This window comes from Phocoena phocoena, chromosome 3 (assembly GCF_963924675.1).
Source record: "Phocoena phocoena chromosome 3, mPhoPho1.1, whole genome shotgun sequence".
NCBI lineage: Eukaryota > Metazoa > Chordata > Mammalia > Artiodactyla > Phocoenidae > Phocoena > Phocoena phocoena.
In genome coordinates, this window is record NC_089221.1 from 14,742,785 (window position 1) to 14,763,506 (window position 20,722).

At 43.3% G+C, this 20,722-nt stretch overlaps 1 protein-coding gene across 1 annotated transcript in view; it reads left to right on the forward strand.

Moving 5' to 3' along the window:
• Nucleotides 1–656: 656 nt before the first annotated feature.
• The window catches only part of BASP1 (brain abundant membrane attached signal protein 1), a 54,415-nt gene continuing 34,349 nt past the window's right edge, over nt 657–20,722 (forward strand). The window contains exon 1 of the mRNA XM_065875074.1: nt 657–868. The gene's annotated coding sequence lies outside the window, so the exon portion shown is untranslated. The remainder of the gene's footprint in view (nt 869–20,722) is intronic.

The following is a 20,722-nucleotide window of genomic DNA, read 5'->3' on the forward strand; positions in this document are numbered from 1 at the left end:
GCTGAGGGCAGCCACCAGGTCACCCCCGACCTCACTGCCTGCCCGGGGATCAGAATCTCAGCCGGACGTTGCGAGCGGCCGGGTTGGGATGCTGAGAAGGGTAGCAGGTGGCAGGGGGCGTCATTCACCACCTCGAGGCAGCCCCTGGAGTCTGAGCGAGAGCCCGAGCACTTCTTATCCAACCGTTCCAAATAGAGGGAGAGAAAGAAAGTGAGAGAGAGAGAGAGAGACTGAGAAAAACAGAGAGTAGTGCCCACGGACATCTCCGGCGCCGCGGGGAAGGGGAGGCGACAGAGGTGGGGAGCAGGGGACGGGAGAAGAGGGGAGGGGAGGTGGGGAGGGAGTGGGAAACCGGCGTTCAGATATGATGTAGAGAGGCAGGAGGGGCACAGGGATGGAGGGAAGGGGAGGAAAGGAAGGGACCAGCCGTTTAGAGGAGAAGGGAGGTGGGGGTAACCGGGATGGAGGGGATTTGAAGGGAGACAGGCGGGGCCCCAGCGCGGCGGGGAACTCAGGGGAGGCGGGAGGGGCACCGGGATGGAGGCGAAGGGAGGGGAGCGAGGTGGGCGGGGTGAGCGGGAGGAGGGAGGCTGGGCGGGCACGCACCGGGGGAGGGCGCTGGGCAGGAAGGGGAGGGGGAGCGCGAGCGCGAGAAATGCAGAGGCTGCAGCGGCGGCGGCGGCAGCAGTAGCGGCAGCGGCGACGGCGGCGGCGGCAGCGCTCCAACTCGCTCCTCGCTCCGGGCTCCGCCGTCGAGCCGGGGAGAGAGCCACCGCCAGCGGCCAGGCACCCGGCCGGACGACGCCAGCGACCCGGGCCCCTCCGCGGCACCGCGCTCACCCAGGGGCGGCACAGGCACCCAGATCCGGTAAGGAGGCGCGCCCCGGTGGCCCAGCTGCCGCCGCGGACCCGGGTTGCAGGCCACCGGGGGCCTCCGTTCCCCACTCTGCCCCCGCCCCACCCCCGAGGCCCTTTGTTCTCTCTCGGCGCCGCAGCCCGGGGCGGGGAGGGAGTGGTGCGTTCCCCACTAGACGGCGCGGGTCGTGCGGTCCCCTTCCGTGAGGCCTCCGTCGCGCTTCGGGCATCTGGGGTGATGGGGGGCCCCGAGGTGGGTGGTTTCGACCGCTCGCAGGGCGGGGAGGATGGGGGGTTGGTGAGCCTGATAAACGGAGTTGGGGGTGGGCGGTGGGAGGGAAGCTGCTAGTTAAGGAGGAAATTGCCAAATGTGAAACCCTTTAAATGAATTGCGTCCCGAAGAGACGGTTTTGGGAGGCCGAGGGGAGAGTATCTGCCACTGGCCCTGTCCAGAGCCGGGAAGAAAGCGCTTGGTGCGAGGGGCGCAGCAGCAGAAGATGGAGGGTGGGGTGCGGTGGGGCGGGGGGGAGGGAGGGGAGAAGGAATACGGGGAATCTGGTATGATCCGAAGGGAGGAGGCGGCCTTTTGGTTCAGCAGATGGGTTTATTGACCTGTGGGACTCCTGAATCTTGGCTTCGGGTGGCCAAGGAAACGCGAGGTTCACACGACAACGTGCCTCCAGAAGCACAGCTGAGCAGATCAGAGCCCCAGCCTCGGTCGTGGCTGAACTGCCTTCCCATGAACCCGTGGGCTACATCTGAGTATTTTATGTTTTCGAGTATTCGGTTCGGAGAATGCGCTGAGTGCCTCCTGTCGCGGGCCCGGCCGGGAGGGTGTGAGCTTGAACCTGACAGCGCGCGGCCCCTGACCGCCCAGCCCGGCTGTGAGCGAAGGTTTGGGGTTTAGCAGGTTTTGCCTAAAGCGCTAACACTGAAAGCCGACTCTCGGCCCTTGTTCGCCCTCCTCGCCCAATCGCCCCCGCCTACCCGCCCCCCACCCCAAGAATAAAAATTGCAGAATCCCTGGGTCCGCGCGCACACACACAAAGCGTGGCTACAAACCGCATTCTTTCATGAATATTCATCGAACGCTTGGCTGGCCTCCTGATCTGCTTCCTCGGAGACATGTCCGCCTTGAAACGGACTCAGTGAACAGTCTTTGCCTGTGTAATTTTCACTCTGCTTAAATTAGCACAGCGCACACGGGTGCATTTTTAGTACCTTGACCAGGATTGACACCACACCTCGGTCTGCCGCGAGGCCACTAGCACATCTGTGGCGGGTTAAAAATCAAACACTAGTCTAGAGGTGGTCTTCCTGCAATAGGGGTGTGGATCAACCTCCCTAGGATTACAGCCGGGGCCAGCAGATCCTCAGTACTGCGGGCAAAATGAATGAATCAGGACTGTAATTACCTATTCCTTTGTCTTGGCCTGGCGCATGCGCCGGAGAACAGGGAGTGGAGGGCCCAGGCAGCCCTATCTGATCTTTCCATCACCCACCCCCCCCCCCCACTCCCTTCCCAAGCCCAGGAACAAAGGCGTTTGCCCTAAACGTTGCGTGAAACCGCTGGATACAGATGACAGTTTTTTTTCCCCCCTTGTGTGTGTATTTCTTCTTTTCCAGGCTATCTCATCTCTTGCTTTCTTAGCGATTTCAATTGATGAAAAATAAGATTAGCCTTGACGATGAGGGCAAACTGGGGATGAAATATTTTTGTAACCGAACACTGCTGTTTTCCTTTCTCGTGCTGTTCATTATTCTCTTTCCTGTAACGTATTGCGCTGCAGTGATGGTGGCTGTCTTCATGTGCATCAATTAACCGTTTGTCTGACAGATTTTTGCTGCTGGCCATTTGATTAAGGGACCTTGGTCTCAGAAATGACAGTGGGTATTGCCCCTAGTGTCACTCCTTGGGAAAAATTAAGACATTTTGGCATTTATACGAACAAGATGGCCTACAAAACCCAGAGCTGAGAAAAAGGGTTACCTTGTCAGGATCCTAACGCTGTCTGTTTTCTCTTGATTCCTAGTACCTCATTGTTTCATTAGGAATCCCAAAGAGGAACCCCATGGAGATGGAAATCCACTGATAGGAGAGGAAGAAGCAGCTGGGGCTGCTGGGGTGTGAAGATGGTTGATTAAATTCTTCATTTTTCTGTGTCTAACAGAAGCCATGAGCCATCCTCTCTCTCTCTCTCTCTCTCTCTCTCTCTCTCTCTCTCACACACACACACACTTGATGGTTGATGACTGATTTTTTTTTCCAGTGATGCAGTAACCAGATTATGGCCTCTTTTTGGGCTAGTTTGTTCTACCAACTAAAAGGAGACTTACTGTGTGTATAAAAAGGAGCTAAATATTAATAATATTTTCACAATGGTACGTTATGCTTGAGAGAATTTTATGCCTAAGTATTCTCCGTACACCCTGGCAAGACAACACGTGGCAGGAAAATGGAAATCATCTCTTTTGTTCCTTTTAATAAAACTTGATATTGATCAAGTTTACTGTATCAGGATCTTTATTTGGTAGGGTGGCTGCCTGCTACCCTCTCTACTCTTTAGTATTGAGTGTTTTTTTTTTTTTTTTATGGTTTAGAGGGCTAGATGTAGGGTTTTTTTGTTTGTTGTTTTTTTTCTTTTCCTTTAGGTTATGTTTTTGAGATGAGTCAATATAGACCACATGCAATAGCAAATATATGCCAATATGTCCTCAATTCAGTGAATCTTAGGTTTTTGAGAAAGATAATTCTTAAGTTGAATTATAAATGATCAGTTACCTTTTTCTTTTATCCAGCTAGCTTTCTGTCAAGCTTTAACAGGCAGAGAAAGGGAGTTGGGCCTTTTGACAAAATGCGCCAACAATGACTACACAGTATTATCAGTGGCGCCAGTGGCGCATCTCTCCTTAACTGGTGCTCACGCTGTGATTATGTGGGCACAGGAGGACCTTTCCTCCCCACAGACCACCCTAATTTGAACATCTAATTTGAACAGAAGAGCCCTATGGGCTTTGGCTCCCTCTCTTTGGAGGCATCTTTACATCTTCCTGGATTTACTAGACCAAACCATATTATAATCTAAGGTGTGACATATTCTGTCTCTTTAATTTTTGTCTTTTTAAAAAAAATTTCACATTAACAAGAATTTTAAACCATTTTCATTCCGTGGTCAAGATAAGTGGAGTATGAAAAACTTAGGTCACTGTACAATGGATGTCTGTAATAGTCACTGTAGTTTTGTAAAAAAATGGCAAAATCCAAAACCATTTTTAAAGCGAGTAAGGTGCCGTGTATATACTCATACACAATTTATACATATATACTCATGTTACGAAATAAAATTTTATTAATGACATGAAACTAAACTAGTTGGTGTAGAATATCATTCTACAGTACTTCATAATGGTCTTCGGAAAGTAATCAATTTTCTGTTTTTCTCAGTATGTATATAGACGGGAGAACCTAACTAGTCTACTGAGACGCTCATTTCCAATTTTTACCCATGTACCCCTGAAACAGATGGGTTGCATTGAGCATCTGAAATTAACATGTTCATTTATGGGCTTAAACATTCACCTAAAGCCCTTTAAAAGCTGTAATAAACAATGCTTCCTAAATAAAAGATTTATAATAAAGTTGCTTTGCCTTATTTTTGTTATCATTTGTAAAATTTTGTTTTGAAAAATATTCAGAAAAGGCGTGCTAACTATTTGTCCAAAGCAATTGCCTTTGGTGTCTGCTTCTGTTGAGAGCCATGCTCTGATTTGCTTAGGTCTTTATCTTTCTAATAGGTAGTTTTTACCTACTCATTTTACACCCTGTTTATCAAAAGATTAACATCTTCTTAATGATTGTTTTAGCTGGTAAACTGGAAACCAGGTAACTGCTAAGGGAAAACCGAGCATGTGTATGGGTTGAAGTTCTGGGGGTGGGGGGAATGGGTGCGGAATCTGTCATTTTATCAAGTTTTCTCAACTCACTGAATCCTTTGCATTTATTCTGCCTCTTAAGACTTTGGATAATACAATGCAGTGTGAACTTTACAGCTTAATTCTGGTGGATTAGTATCAGGAAATAACTGAGCTTGTGCATAGCCGGAATGTTTATTAAAGAGCAAATACTCTTGATGGAGAGGTTTCCTAGGATGTAGTTAGTGGAAAAGAGAGTCAGTTTGAAAAATCTCTAGGCACTGGCTCGGCCACTTTGGCCAAATTACTTCAAACCTCTTTGAATTTCACTTTATTCAATTGTATAATTGGAGTAATAATTCCTAATTTTAGGCTATAATGAGGACCACACATAATGTCTGAAAAGTGCATAAGTACAGTGGCTGGCTCTTAGGGGCCCGGCCTAACCTCTCAGTCTGCATTTTCAGCAGTCATCAGTGTGATTGACATCGGTAACTAATTTCTGTATATTGAGCTGTATTTTTGTTTCCACGCTGATTAAGACCTGAGGGTTTCGGTGTATTCAGTCAGAAATAGGATATTTCAAACCTCATGCAGATAATTTGAAATTCTGTGAGATGCTGTATGGGAATTTGCCCCAAAGTGGATTGAATGAAGCTAGGATGGCCACCCTCACTGAATTTCCCATGGCTGCTTATGTAACTCAAGAGATGGCATTTAAGTTCTTTTGAGAAAATACAGGGGTAGTCTTAAAACCACAGAAGTTCCCAGCCTGCCAAAGGAAGATTTTTGTTAAATGCCATTCCCTCCGCTGCTATTAAGACAGAGAACTAGGTAAGTGCCATGTGAGAAAAAACGTCCAGTAAACCTTATCAAAAGTAAAAGATAATCATTTAGGGAATCAGATTCTTACCAGGATATAGTGAAATTGTAATTTTGAAAAAACACAAGCCTAAGAAGCAGTGAGGTTAGACCACAGCCTTTTTCCCCTCTGGAGCTCAGAAATGGGATGAGATGGATGCAGAGTCTCAGAGTGTGTTTTCCCTCTTCTGCACCCTGAGGGTTTAAGTAACTTTAAAAATCAGGCTTTCCAAAGGCAGTAGAAGTTTTGAACAAAAACAGGGAAAGCAGAGATTTTTTTGACTAGCGAAGGCAGTCAGTGAGGGAAGGTTATGCTCGAGCATGCTTCGAAGTCTAGGAATAAATTCCTGAAAGCTTTAGAGACTTAGAAATGGAAGTCATCTGCAAGCACAACAGGGAACCAGGTCATAAGGAAACGTTTCAAGATAATATAAGAAAATGGTGTTCAGTGAGGAGGGCAAAGTATTTACACAACATTTCCTTCTTATCTCTTAAACACTTTCTGAACCTGTTTTTGACTTGATTTCTTATTTTCTTGTTCATTTTGGACGAGGGAGGAAGGACTGGACTTCATGGGTTTGTTCCTTGAACTTCTCCTTGAAATATAGGGCTCAGCCACTGTACATTGTGTAGGAAGTATGATATTTAGAAAGCGTGACTTGGCGGGCTGGGTGTGGAGCCAGATTCACTGGGTTAAGAATCTTGTCTCAACCATTTACTAGCTGTGTGACCTTTGGCAAATTGCTTAGCTTCTCTGTGCTTCAATTCTCATCTCTAAAATGGGGGTTATAATATAGAGTTATTGTAAGGATTAAGTAAAATAGTCAGAGACCTAGGACAATGCCTCACACACATTCTGTGCATCTTTATAATGCACATATACTGTAAAGTTGTGAGAGGACCAGCTTTCTGTACTTCATCCTCTACATTTATAGCTGTTTATATGCTTATTTCAAAGATTATTATTGCAAGACAAGCTGGTGGTGGTACCCTGGACAGTTGGTAGAACATAGAAGTCTGTGGTTTGGAAAAATCCTCCGAGTATAGCTATGATACCTTGAATATGTTGCCAGGACACTTGTACTAGTTTTGAAAGTCCAAAATGGGTAGAGTCATAGAACCCCAGCCTCTGTATTGATTGGTATTACAGTATAAAACAATAATATGAAAGTCCTTGGAAATTGAGAGACCTTCAGAGAAAGGCTCGCTGGTTTGTTATGTTGAGATGGATAACCTTGGGTGTAGACATAATTCATTCATATTCCTCAAGAGACTTGGCTTTGTTGTGCCCTGAATCAAGGTGCATCCATCAGCATAAGAAAGGAGTGTTTTAGTCATTATTGCAAAGATTGATATAAACCAGTTTAGATAAGTTTTCACTTTGCCACATCCCTACCACCCACACCAGGAGTAAAAACTAAAGCTTGTCTTACTCAGGAATGTTGAAGGTGTTGTCATCTGTTGACAAAATCTTTAGAAATAATTGTCTCTCTGGCAGCCTTAGTCACCGTGGCCTCTTTGAAAAGAAAAAAAAAAAAAAAAGGGAAGTTTTTGGGAATTTCAGCTATTTGAGGTGGTTCATCCTGGAATCCTTCAGGCATTTAATTCAGGGACCTGCCTGAGTGATTTGTGTTTCTCCTTCAGGACACTGGGCTTGGCTGCTGAGTGAAGGTAAAATCATTCTCATTTTGGCTAAATTTTTTTTTTTTAATAGTTTCTTTAAACAGGAGTTTGAATCTTAAGGAATCAGGAAGGAAATTATATTTTACTTTATCTATCAGGTATTCAGTATAGGAAAGAGGTTTTGGATATAGTGATTTTATCATTTGAGAAATTTCCTCCATCAAAGGTTTTTTTCTTTTAAATCTGGAGAAGTTAAGGGACGAAATTGGACACTTGTTGACTATTGATTGTATATCATGTGCTCTAATTGCAATTTATGCCCTCAAACAAATTGTAAGATGCATTTTACCTGTGAATAAAGGAAAAAATAGAGGGTTAAATAATGTACATAAGATCCTAGAGCTAATAGAAATTGATAGAATTTGAATCCATGTCTCATAGCCCTATTCCACTGGCCAATGCTGCTGTCTTTCCCATAAACCATGGCCATTTTATTTCACGTAATCACGGACACTTGATAAAATGGATAACATATTGTAACACATTAACTTCTTCAATATTCATTTAGAGAGAGTTGTACTAAGTTCTTCAATGAAAAATTATTTGTCTTAGAAGAGATACAGTGTCTAATAAATATTTAATCTGTAAATACATTAAGTGATCTCTAGATTAGAAATGCTTCCCGTCGTAGTGAACATGGGCTGACATCCTTAAATTATTTCTGGGATGATGACGGTGAGAATGAGGGATGCTTTTCAGGACTGGAGAGAAATGTGGGTTTGGTTGCCGCCTTCACTTTCCTCGTGACACTTCCCAAGTGGAAGGAATCCTTCAAATGCCTTACCTGTGATTCTACCTTTGAAATACTAATCAGGGATACTGGTCAGCCCTCTTCCAGCTATGTAGTTAGGGTTGCCTGATTAGAAATAAACCAAGTCCTAAATTTGTGACCCCATTTTCCTTCTGCCCCCACATAAGATTCATTTACAGAAGGTTGGTGGCTGCTTGTAAATACCATCCTAACTCAACCGCAGTCCTTTGTAAGTACTTGCCTCATTGTAACAGAAGGTTTGAAAGCTCATGACTAAAACACTTCTTTTGGAACTCAAAAGGACCTTAGAAAAGTTAGTGGCTTATTCAAGGTCCCCTGAGCTGGTTAGTGGCTGAGTGGAAACCCAGGTTATTTCTCAATAAAGCCTCACTCCTATGGGCCCTCCCTTCTGTCTGATTGAGTCAAGCTCTTACTGTCTATAACTTTAAAAAAAAAACCATTTTTTGACTCTGATACCAGTTTTTGAAAACCCAGTGCTGACCCTGTTTCTCTCCCTGATGCCCTGTCTCCCCTCTCCAGCAGAGAGAAGCCATTCTGCCTTTTGATAACACCACTCGTGCTTACTGCCCGCTACTGCTTTATCTACGCGCCATCTTTCCCCCTCAACTTCTCTCTTTTTTTTTTTCTTACATTATAGGCATGTGGTTTCCTTTAGATGCCAAAGAATTTATGGCATGCATTAAAACAACTTCGCCCAGAAAACTCAATTTTCATGTCATATCTTTGTTTTCCTCCTAGAATAAACAGCGTTGCAGGGTTTGGAGCCTGCACGTGGAGGGTAGGAGTTTGAAAAGAAAGCCAGTTGGTTTTAGACTAATTTGGGGCTGTAGAGTGAGCGGAGCAGTCGAGCATGGTACTCTCGAAATGCTCCGGAATCTCCTGGAAAAGCCAGCGTGCACAGTGCTGTGGAGAGGTGATGGACACGAGCTTTTACGCCGATTACTAGTGTCATCTGGCTTATTGGTTTGAGAGCTGCGTGAAACATGAGGTTTAATCTTTTTTCTTTAAAATTATCATTTATAGTATTTGGGCCGATTTAGAGGATTTAAAAGGGCTGTACGTTTCTGAAGTAGTCATTAAGATATGGAACTTAAGTACTTAAGGTGTTAAAACACTTCATGAAGCTTCGTATTCAGATGTTTGAAACGGATTTTAGCAGTGTAAACTGTTTATGTGCATCTGTATTTGGAGAAGCTGTGATAAGTTTAGTTTTGGATAAGAGAGTTCTAATTTCATATTTAAAATAATCTCTAGTCACTTCAGTAAGTGGAGAATAAGTTTTGGATAAATTTATATTGTTTCCCAGGGAAACCTGCAATAAGCAAGGGGCATCACAGTTTTTGTAATGCTTAGTTTTGCAGGTTCAGAAATGGATATATTCCTGAAATAAACCCAAATTAAAAGTTTTTTGTAAGTTTATGAAGAAAAAGATGTCAGAGAACAGCTTCTCCTGGTTAAGCTTTCTAAATTACAAGTTTCCTGGATTGCTTGGCCAAGTGATTTTGAAAAGACCCACATCATTTACCCACTGACAGGCATTCAAAACGCAATTGCCACACAGACTAATACGATAGCCAAGTTAAATAGTAACAAGATCTAATTGGGAAAATAGTATATCAAAAGAGAAAATAATAGGAACCATCTAATAACTGAGGACATCCCAGTTTCTTAAGGTTATAGAGAAGAGTGTCTCCTTGGAATCGTTGCGTAGTCACAGAGTACTGTTTTAAGCTTCTCTGAGCTTGTCTTGGAAACTGTAGGAGCTATAGGAATATTTGCTGTCTCCGACCTTTACAAACGTCCTCAGCTGTTTCAATACAAGATAACATCATCTGTATTTGCTTTCGGCATATTTAAGATTATTGGGTAAAAAGAAAATTGAGAGAAATCAGTGACTTACAGGTGGAGAGATTTTGAGATGACTTTCTCTCCTCCTTTATCCTGCATTCCATCAAGAAGGTAGGGTGAGGTTATATGACCACTTGGGTGTTCACTAAAGACTTAAATGATTAAATGAGGTGTTCTGGAATCTTTTCTGAATGACTCATTTTCCTAAGGAAGGAAGGAAGAGTCTCAGTTAACAGTTGGTGACAATAGCTCTTGGAGGGTCTCGTGATCACCCAGCCTCAGTGGATACTACCCTTATTGACCAGAGGTTATTGTGGCACTAGGGTTTCCTCAGTAGCCCTGGTGATCTTTTGTTGAGACCTCAAGCTTTGAATTCCTAGGGCTTACCCAACTGGACTTTGCCAGCACTTTCAGTGTGTGGTTTTCAGACAAATAGTAACAGGTGTTTGTAGCAATGTTCTCAAGAAGGTTGTTAATACAAGATTGATGGTTTCCCAGGTATGTGTTTCTTCATGTGAAACACATGTTTCTTCTTCATGTTTCTTCTTCCTCACCTAATCTGGTGGTTGACTAAGGAAAAGTCTCACTGAAAGTTTCACTGGTGTAAGAGACAGAGCTAGTAGCTCACTCCATTTACCTCCACCCTTTCTATTCTTACTGGTTTTGTTTCCACTATCCAGAGAGCTTAGCTTCGATTTCATCCATAATAAAGTCTCCTGGGTGGGTGGATGGGTGGGTAGTTGGGTATGAGGGTTGTCCTAGGAGAACTCAACTGGCTACAATGCAGAGAGAAGCAACCACCTGATGGGATTATAACACGTGATTTCACAAAGGTAAGAGTCGTAGTTTTAAATGGGAAAGGAGTTCCATTAATATTTCTAAGCTATGATGTTTGATTTACTCCCAACTCTGAGTGCTGAGAATATAACCAAAAAATGAACTCCTGAAAAACTGAATTTGAATGTCAACAGGCTTCACATCCCTCTACCTCATCAACCATGTTAATTAGTCCTTCCTGCTTAAAAAAAATCCCATTGTTGTACTTTAAACTTTAATGTTGTCGATAGTAACGCATTCTTTGACTGTATCCTTATTTCCCTGCAACAAATAGTACCGTGTTAAATGGAGAAGTGGTGGTTAAAGGAAGCAGGTGGCAAATTAGGATTTGTCCCCAGTTAAATTAGGATTTGTCCCCATGCTACCCCCTTTAACTTGCCTTCTGTAAGACCAAGAACTACTGCTTGCATATCTCTTTCCTGCTATTGATCCACTCTGCTAGGCATACTACCTAAGGAGTATCCTTTGTCATACCTGTAGTGAGATAGCCAAGAATCCCAGATAAAGAAGTCCAGAATGATGTAATACTGCAAAAGTTTCTAAGGGGAGTGAAAAAAACCCTCAAGCCAGTTTCGAGTTGAGCATGATTTCTGTTGGAAGAGGGTGTGACCTGAGGGAGATATATCTAACAATCCACCCCCAAACCCTTAGGGTATTTAGACAGCATAATATAATACAATTAATGTTAGCAGCTCACAGCGTGGCAAACCAGCAGGCCCTGACATGCTAGCAATTGTTTGCATAGTTTACCTAGTAGAGAAAATATCTAACTACCAGAATAAATGTTTTAGATCTCTAACGTGCACCACGGTTAGTGTGAGATGTGAGTTGGCTGGGGATGAATTTCCATTGAAATCTGATTCTGATAACACATTTAACTACCACCCTAGCTAATTAAACCATCTCATCTCGAGAGAGGGAGAGGCCTTTGGATACAATAGCATTTCTTGTGAAATAGTGAGCTGTGTAAAATCCTTCTGAAAGGGAGCAGATGGCTACACTCGAGGGAAGTTTCAACGAGGTACTTTTGCAGCCATATTTCTGGATGGAGAGAGGGGAATGCCATTCCTTTCTGTTCTTAAGAGTGTCTGGATTCCCCTTGCGTGGGCAGGATTTCTGGTAAGTGCGCTACAGGAAGCAAAGCGACATCGTTCTAGATCAGCGGTCAATGACCTCGTTTCCAAGCCCCGCACCGCCCCCTCCTTCTAGAGTTTTCTGGGGAGAAAAGGAGACTAGAGCACGTGAGGAGGAAGGCAAGGAACAGGAGGGTGGAGATGCTCTTGCAGGGATAGGAATGGCAGAGGCAGGGATGCTTTGTTCCTGTATTCATCTGCTAGGGCTGCCATAACACAATACCCCAGACTGGAGGCTAGAATTTCAAAGTCAAGGTGTGGATAGTCAGGGCGTTCGGTTTCCTCTGAGGTCTCCCTCCCTGGCTTACAGATGGCCTCCTTCTTGCTGTGTCCTTACGGGGTCTTGCATCTGCGTGCGTGCACCCCTGGTGTCTCTGTATGTCCCAATCTCTTTTTATAAGGACACATCAGTCCTATTGGACTTCAAGGCCCTCTCTCCAAATACAGTCACATTTTGAGGCACTGGAAGTTAGAGCTTCAACATATGAATCTGTGGGAGGAGGGGACACAGCTCATAACAATTCATGTTTCATATTACGAAAGGTGGTTTACAGTGAGGAACATTCGAAGCCCCTGTGCAAAATGCCATTTTCCCTGCCCTCAAGATGAGCTACCCTGGAGCCTGTGGTTTAATCCTCACAAGTCCATGTGAGGCAAACCTAAGTAGTGTTCTCTTTGGACAACATGAGATGCAGAGAAGTTAATTTCCCTGAGATTCACGTTGCTGGAAAAGGTAGATCCTGTGTGTGATTCAAAGCCTGTTTTTGTGGCTCCCTTGGACTGGGGTTGGCAAAGTATGTATGCAGGTACCGTTCCCTCTGTTTTACTCAGGATGGACTTGGCTCTATGGATAAGGCCTCAGAATCCTTCTCAACACAGTGCTCTAGGCAGTCGCCACCAGTCAATAGGCATTAATACGTGGTGAAGCCTAGTTTTCATTCTAGCACTGTATGATCATGTTTTTCCTCTGCTTGAAGCATTTCCCATTGGTTATCCATATACCTAAAAATGACAAGAGTGAAAAAGGAAGAGAGAAGGATTTACCTAGTCCATGTCGTGTAAAGAACTAGCCAGTCTTGGGTAAATTAAAATAGAGGTATTCTGGGGGAAAAAACCAACAACAAAAAAGAAACAAACAAAAAACTCTTACCAATAGTGGCATTGGTAAAGAGCCCTTCCTACTCTAGATGGAAGAGTTGACCAGATGTGTAAGCCAGTTTAAAATCCTCTTCTAGCATCCATGCTTGTTGGTAGGGATTCACCATACAGAGTACTACCACAGGGCAAGTTTTGTTGCATGGAGACTTGAAGACATTAGAAGATACAGGCTTTAACAGAAAGCAGATGTGGGAAGAATGGTTGGAGTTTTGATAGGTTTCTGCACAGAGGGACAGTAAACAGTGGGAAGTTAGTGTCAGGAGTCATGTGAAGTCTTTGATGACAACAGAAATCAAGGCTCATGAATGTTGGGGCCTTTCCAAGTAATAAAACAAGTAGTGATACTGAAGGGATTTTTTTTTTTTTTTTCTCTGTACGCGGGCCTCTCACTGCTGTGGCCTTTCCCGTTGAGGAACACAGGCTCCGGACGCGCAGGCCCAGCGGCCATGACTCACGGGCCCAGCCGCTCCGCAGCACGTGGGATCCTCCCGGACCGGGGCACGAACCCGCGTCCCCTGCATCGGCAGGCGGACTCTCAACCACTGCGCCACCAGGGAAGCCCCTGAAGGGATTTTTTGAGGGGCATTCTCAACAAATGTGGATGTGGGTATGTCTTCACTGAACAGTTTGGAGATGCTCTTTTTCAAAAAGCAATTTACAGCTTTTGAAAGTGCCCTTTCAAGTGATTCAGCCGTTGCCTTTCTGTTTCAAGCTGCAGGTCACGTCATGTTGTGTTAACTACGGCAGTAAAAATATTACCTCACTAAGCCACAGTCTAATTGGATACAGTAATTCACTGTGATGATTCTAGATGAACCAGCAGCCCTAAACTAATTGAAAGTTGGTACTGTTTAATATCTTTTATAAAAAATTTCACTGGTAAATTATTTTCTGCATAAAACCCGCAATGTGAGTTACTGTTGAAATTTTTTTAAAGGTTCTTTTTTTTTTTTTAAGATGTTGGGGGTAGGAGTTAATTAATTAATTAATTAATTTTTGCTGTGTTGGGTCTTCGTTTCTGTGCGAGGGCTTTCTCTAGTTGTGGCAAGCGGGCGCCACTCTTCATCACGGTGCGCGGGCCTCTCACGATCGCGGCCTCTTTTGTCGCGGAGCGCAGGCTCCAGACGCACAGGCTCAGTAGTTGTGGCTCACGGGCCTAGTTGCTCTGCGGCATGTGGGATCTTCCCAGACCAGGGCTCAAACCCGTGTCCCCTGCATTAGCAGGCAGATTCTCAACCACTGCGCCACCAGGGAAGCCCTGAATTTTTTATTTTAACTAGTTTATGCCACATCTGTTTTCGAGCCAATGTCTGTGGTCTTCTTTCAGTGCTCGACTTCTGGTTAATAGCACCTTCTTCCGTTCATTCCAGAAAACTGGGCTCTTCCTGTTAACAAAGCTCTATGGCATCTACCTTATATTAGCCCTCACATCCGCCCATTCCTCTCTACACTAAGCTAGGGACCTAGTCGAAGTTTGATCCCTCTCCTCGATTACTGCTGTCTTCCTCTGCTAAGTCTAATCATGGCATTCCTGTGCTGAAGACTTTTCTATCATGACTTTCTGTTACACTTAGAATAAAATGTAAAAATCCTTTGCTGGTCTGTCAGTTCCCGCGTGTTCACCTTCTGTTTTCCTCTTCAGCCTCCTCTGGTCCTCGCCGTCACCCCCCCCCTCTGTTCACGGCCTGCCTCTCAGTTCTCCCAAGGCTCCAAGCTCTTTCCCACTGTTCTTCTGCCGGGAGTGTCCTTTTTTCCCATTGTCCGAGTACTCCTCGGCTTAAAAATGCCACTTTCTCAGAGACAGCTTTCTTGATTATCCCCACACCTGTCAGAACACTTGGCAGTTTTATCCCCACAGTCATCAAAACTGCTGTGATTATTTAACGTCTCCATTCCTCTAGGTGGAAAAACCTGGGAGGCAGGGGTGTGTCAGTTTGGTTGATCCGTTACAGTTCTGGGACTTAGCAAGCACTCCGTATTTGTTCAGTGTCAAAGGTTGCCTACAGGACATTATATTCATGGAGCGCACACGTCCTCTGAAAGGCTGAGGTCCTTGGGCAGCTGAGGTAACTTCCATTTATGGATGGGAAATTTCAGCTCATCGGTTGTGCTTACTATGAAGATGAATATCTGATGAACTCCAATTAGTGTAAGGATTCTGTTTCCAAGCGGTAACCTTAGTGGTAATTGTACTAAAGCCCTGGGACGTTATGGAGTGATTAGTACTAATGGCTCCTGCACCCGAGCTTCCTCCTAAGGTAGAGTGTCAAAGGAGGAATGAAATCGTATTGTTATTTGGGAAACAAATAGTATTAGACTGTGAGGTCTTCTCAGGCATAAACCGCAGTGAGTGGAAGCTGGGGCTCGCTGTGGTTATGTTTCTCATACATACTTGCAAGTCACTGAATGTCATGGATCAATAGTAGTGAGCACCTTAACCAATGAATGTTTGTAACAGTCTTTGTGAGGTCAGGAGTATTAGGCCTCCAGATGAGCGTATGATTTTAAATCTTAACACATTAATGGATTATAAACCTAATGACGTAGATATGAATATGGCCCCTGGTTCTGTGCTGTGACCACTTACTCTAAATGGTGAGTTCATCCATGCCAGGACTTTGCTTCCTTCAACTTTGGATGTCAGTTTCTGGCACAAAACCTATGGTCCAGTAAGGGCTAAAGGCACAGAAGGGCGTCTTTTGTGGCCATGTGACATCATGCTATACAGATAAGGCATATTTCAGGTTGTTGGCCTTGGCTGTACTTTCACATCTGAGAACCAGCTTGTAATGAATCTTTAGCAAATATCACAGTGTTTTCTTTGGGGGTAGGGGGTTGAATACAGTTAAGACAACATTTGTGATTTAATCCTCACCCCCTCATTTACATGTCATCCTTGGCGGTCAGTATTCAACTTTTATTGTCTCATTCCTGAGTGTCTCTGGCCTTAGTGGGAACTAAGATTCTAAGAGATAAGCGTTTTCATGTCAACCCTGGGGTCTCTCACAGGACAGTGCCTAGTGCCCTAAAGCTGATTCTTAATGATCGAATTCTTATTAAATAAGTTTGTAGGTTTTTACAGTGATAGAGAATTGATTTCTGAAATAACCTGTAGTTAAGAAATAATAATGCAGGGTTCCAGTAGGCAAATCTAATCTGGCGATACAACTTACTCATTCTAAAACATTTCTAGATATTGATACTTTATTTGCAAAATTTTTATTTTAATAAGCTTCCTTTTTACATATTCAAAGTGTAGTTATAGTTGAGGTGATGGCCGGGTATTTATTGTCTATATCTGTGAGCTGCTTTGGGCTCTAGGACATTCTCATACCCTCTCCAAGATCTATACTATAAACATGTGCTACTTTTACTATTAAATCAGTACTTTGTCTTAAAATGGTCTCATTTTAGACAAGATGGGACACATTCCGGTTGTATGTGGCTGATTACTCAGATGGTCTCATTTTATATGAATTCAGTTTATGAATTAGCCAATGGCATTCTCTGCAGCTGTGGCTCCTTTATCTCCCCCCGCCCCTTCCCCTGGCACCCTTCCCCACTAACATGTTAGGATGGGCACTTCCATATGGATCTAAAGGAGCAGGCCCTCAGAAGGGAGAGCATAGCTAGGGATCATCTACTCTGTAGGGTCAAGTCAGTTGGATTTAAATTGGGTAGTAGAATAAAAAGGGCAGTGATGGCTCTTTTTTTTTTTTTAAACATCTTTATTGGAGTATAATTGCTTTACAATGGTGTGTTAGTTTCTGCTCTATAACAAAGTGAATCAGCTATATGTATACATATATCCCCATATCTCCTCCTTCTTGTGTCTCCCTCCCTTTCTCCTTATCCCACCCCTCTAGTTGGACACAAAGCACCAAGCTGATCTCCCTATGCTATGCGGCTGCTTCCCACTAGCTATCTATTTTACATTTGGTAGTGTATGTATGTCCTTGCCACTCTCTCACTTCATCCCAGCTTACCCTTCCCCCTCCCCGTGTCCTCAAGTCCATTCTCTACATCTGCATCTTTATTCCTGTCCTGCCCCTAGGTTCTTCAGAACCATTTTTTTTTTAGATTCCATATATATGCGTTAGCATGTGGAATTCATTTTTCTCTTTCTGACTTCACTCTGTATGACAGTCTCTACGTCCATCCACCTCACTACAAATAACTCAGTTTCGTTTCTCTTTATGGCTGAGTGATATTCTATTGTACGTATGTGCCACATCTTCTTTATCCATTAGTGATAGCTCTTTGCAGCTAACTTTTCATCTTATGCACCCTCGAGTATCCCTAACTCACCATATGGCTGGCTGATTACCAAACGTCATGTTTTGTTTTGAAGCCCTGAGGTTGTAGATTATGTACTTGGAATATGTAATCAGCTGGCATGACATGGTATTGATGGTTGAGCAGCAATTTATGACAAATGAGTAACTGGGCGACTGGTATACCTTTGGATGTGTATTTCCAAGCAGTTCACTAGATAATATTTTCCTTACTTTATTTTTTTAAAGAGTCTTCTCATGTGACTTGCTAGGGTAAAGGTGTCGTTTTGGTTTTGCGATTGAGGAATATAAACAGGAAAGTTGCTGTGGCTGCAGTAAGGAAGCCCAGGGCATGATTGGCTTAGATGTTTAAATTCCACCATACCCCAACCCCAGGAAACATTCTCTGTGGGCCTCCATCTTCTGCTATTGTGGGTACCTACATAGCTCCCCTTCAGTTGTGTGAAGACAATTCTATTTCTGCTCTACAAATGCATTATTGGGCTGGATGCACAAGATGTAAGTTTAAATTTTTATTTTATATAGTTAAAAGGTGCAAGTATTGCTTTGGTGATGAATTCATCCTTTATTTAGAGATCAGTGGTTTTCTAAAAAAATTTAAAAAAAGATCGGTTGTTTTGGTAAGCATGTTTTTAAGACTAAGCTTTTTAAAAGCAGTTCAAATGAGCAATGGATGTAGGAGTTTTCTACTCTGCTAAATGCAATGTAGGAAAATACAAACCACATTAAAATCTTGTAGAATTAATGTTTGTTTACTGAATGAGCTGAGAGATGCAAAGACCTGTTACCTTGTTTTTAAGAAGCTCACAGTTGGTGAAGACAAACAAGCACACCAGTAATTACAGTGAGACGAGCGTTGGTCTGTATAAACAGGGTAGAGATATTAGCAGATAATCATTGAATTAACAGCATGGATCAATGATTACCTCTGTCCTTTCTCTATTCTGCTGTCAGTAGATCCATCTCTTCCACTTGACTAAGCCATGTGGGATATTCCAAGTTCAACTGGCTATTACTTAAAAAGAGTTTTATGTAACTCTCTCTTTTGAGAATATGGAATTCAGGATTGATTTCACTTAATTCAGAGGTTGTAACCACTCGGTAGAAAAGTCATTTACATATCTTACATTTTCATCAGAAACAAAGTACTTTAGGATTATGAATTGAAGGAAAAGCCTTCAAGAATAGTTCTTAAAACACAGTAAGGATATGCTTTAGATCTCGAGCGAGCAGCATCCTTACAGTACCTGAGGACCTTTTGGGGTAACGTCCCCAGCTGCTGTTCCCTCCTGGCCTGACTGCCTTAAGACAGGCTGCTCAGCTGGAGAAACAGTGAAGAATTTCTGTTGTTCTTTTTTCAAGAGTCTCAGAAAAGCACACAGTGGTTTGCAGGATCCTTCAAGTCTTTATTCTCTGGAAGGTACTCCCTGAATCCAGGAATGAATGCTGCTGGTCCTTTGTTCCACAGAGAGATGGAATCTCTAGGAACACAATGGGAGGTGCGTGGAAATGACTGACATGCGACTAAGGAGTGTCTCTATACAAAGAAAACATTTTATTTTGATAAACTGTGCTTTGAAAAATGTAGATTCGAGTTTCTTCTTGGATTGGGTAAGTTTGCAGTGCTAAGGTTGATAGCAGATCATTTTTCCATTAATGTTTTGTCACAGGAATTATATTTCCTTATGCGTCTAGTCCTTTTTGCTCTAAAGTGCTGGTTTCTCTTGACTCCTGAAATTTGCAATTCAGCTTACAGAGACTCTTGAACATGACTTTAAAAAAATAAAAATCTCTCAATGAATTTATGGCAAGGTTGGTAACCAATTTCTTATTGTTCCTCTAGCCTTCACCTTCTAGTCTGATTTGTACTACCTGCCATCTATATCAGCTGACTGACAAACGATTATTTCTCAGCCTCATGGGGAAACTCCTTGGACATAGGAGCCCTGTCTGCTTGACTGTTGTTCTCCTAGAATTAAAGGCAATAGTTGGCCCAGAATAATTGCTCGGCATAAATCAATGTATTAATTTTGGAGATTATTCTACCTTGAGGGAGAAAAGCAATTACTTTTTACATCTTAAAAATTTATTACTACATGAGTTTAAACCAGTGATACATTTGTGGGTCTCTTGGGCAAATCACTCAGAGAGCTAGTTTCCTGGCTGATAAATGGGAATTAAAGTATTCATGCTCTGTTGACGTTCTTTCCTAAATAGTTAAATGGCTAGTGAATATATCCTGAGACCATATCCTAAGAGTTTAGTTTTCATGTCATTGTTTAAAAAAAACCAAATATTTTAATAATACGAATGAAAGATTTATATCATCTTTGTAGCTCCTAATATCAAAAGGTTGAGTAGGTCAAATGTGGCAAGTAACGCACACTTCTAATTAGATCCATCTTAAGGAAAAACTCTTAAGAGGCGGTCTTGGTGTAAATAAATCATGTCTTCATATCGAACAAGCTACTGTGTAATTCCTCTGAAATTTTCAAGAGCTGGAAGTTTTGTGTATACCTTTGAAAGCTTGTTAATGGAATGTTCCAGCCCACCCTGCAGTAAACAACCAAGAATTCTTCCTGGAGGTGTTGTAAGGAAGACCGATAAGGCTCTCTGGTAGGGAAGCAAAGAACCCTCCTTGAGCTCATCTGGAATTCTCTTCTGAATTAAAACACAGACTATAGGTCTGTTTTTAACGTTAGTGACTTGGATAATTTTCATTTTGAAGAAGGAAAACTGCCTAAACCTGGGGTTGAACTTTCAGGCATTACCGTGTAGACCTTGGATAATGAGGTGTAAATGAGGCTTCTGTAACCTGGCCTTTCCTGGGTTTTCCCTGATGTGACTTTCTGAAGTCAGAGTACTTGTGGTGTCACCAAGCCAGTACAAAGTGGAACGTGTGTGAAGAGGCCATTTTATTATATAAATGCTTGTTTGGGGAAGTGTTGTCTTTGCCAGTTCTCAGTCATATTCTCTTGGATGGATCTGAGCACTTTGACACTTAGACTAACGCTTTATTTGGTTTGCAACTTGGAATATGTTTGTGAATTGTACCTATTCTATCGTCTAGGTGCCTTTCTGTTTTTTTCTCTATATCAAGCGCTTTCTCTTTTCAGAACGGCATTGCACTTCCCTTCTCCTTAAACCCAGTCCAGATTCCTTTGGCTCTCCTCAACATCCTACCCTTTTTTTTTTTTTGCGGTACGCGGGCCTCTCACTGTTGTGGCCTCTCCCGTTGCGGAGCACAGGCTCCGGACGCGCAGGCTCAGCGGCCATGGCTCACGGGCCCAGCCACTCCGCGACAGGTGGGATCTTCCCGGACCGGGGCACGAACCCGCGTCCCCTGCATCGGCAGGCGGATTCTCAAC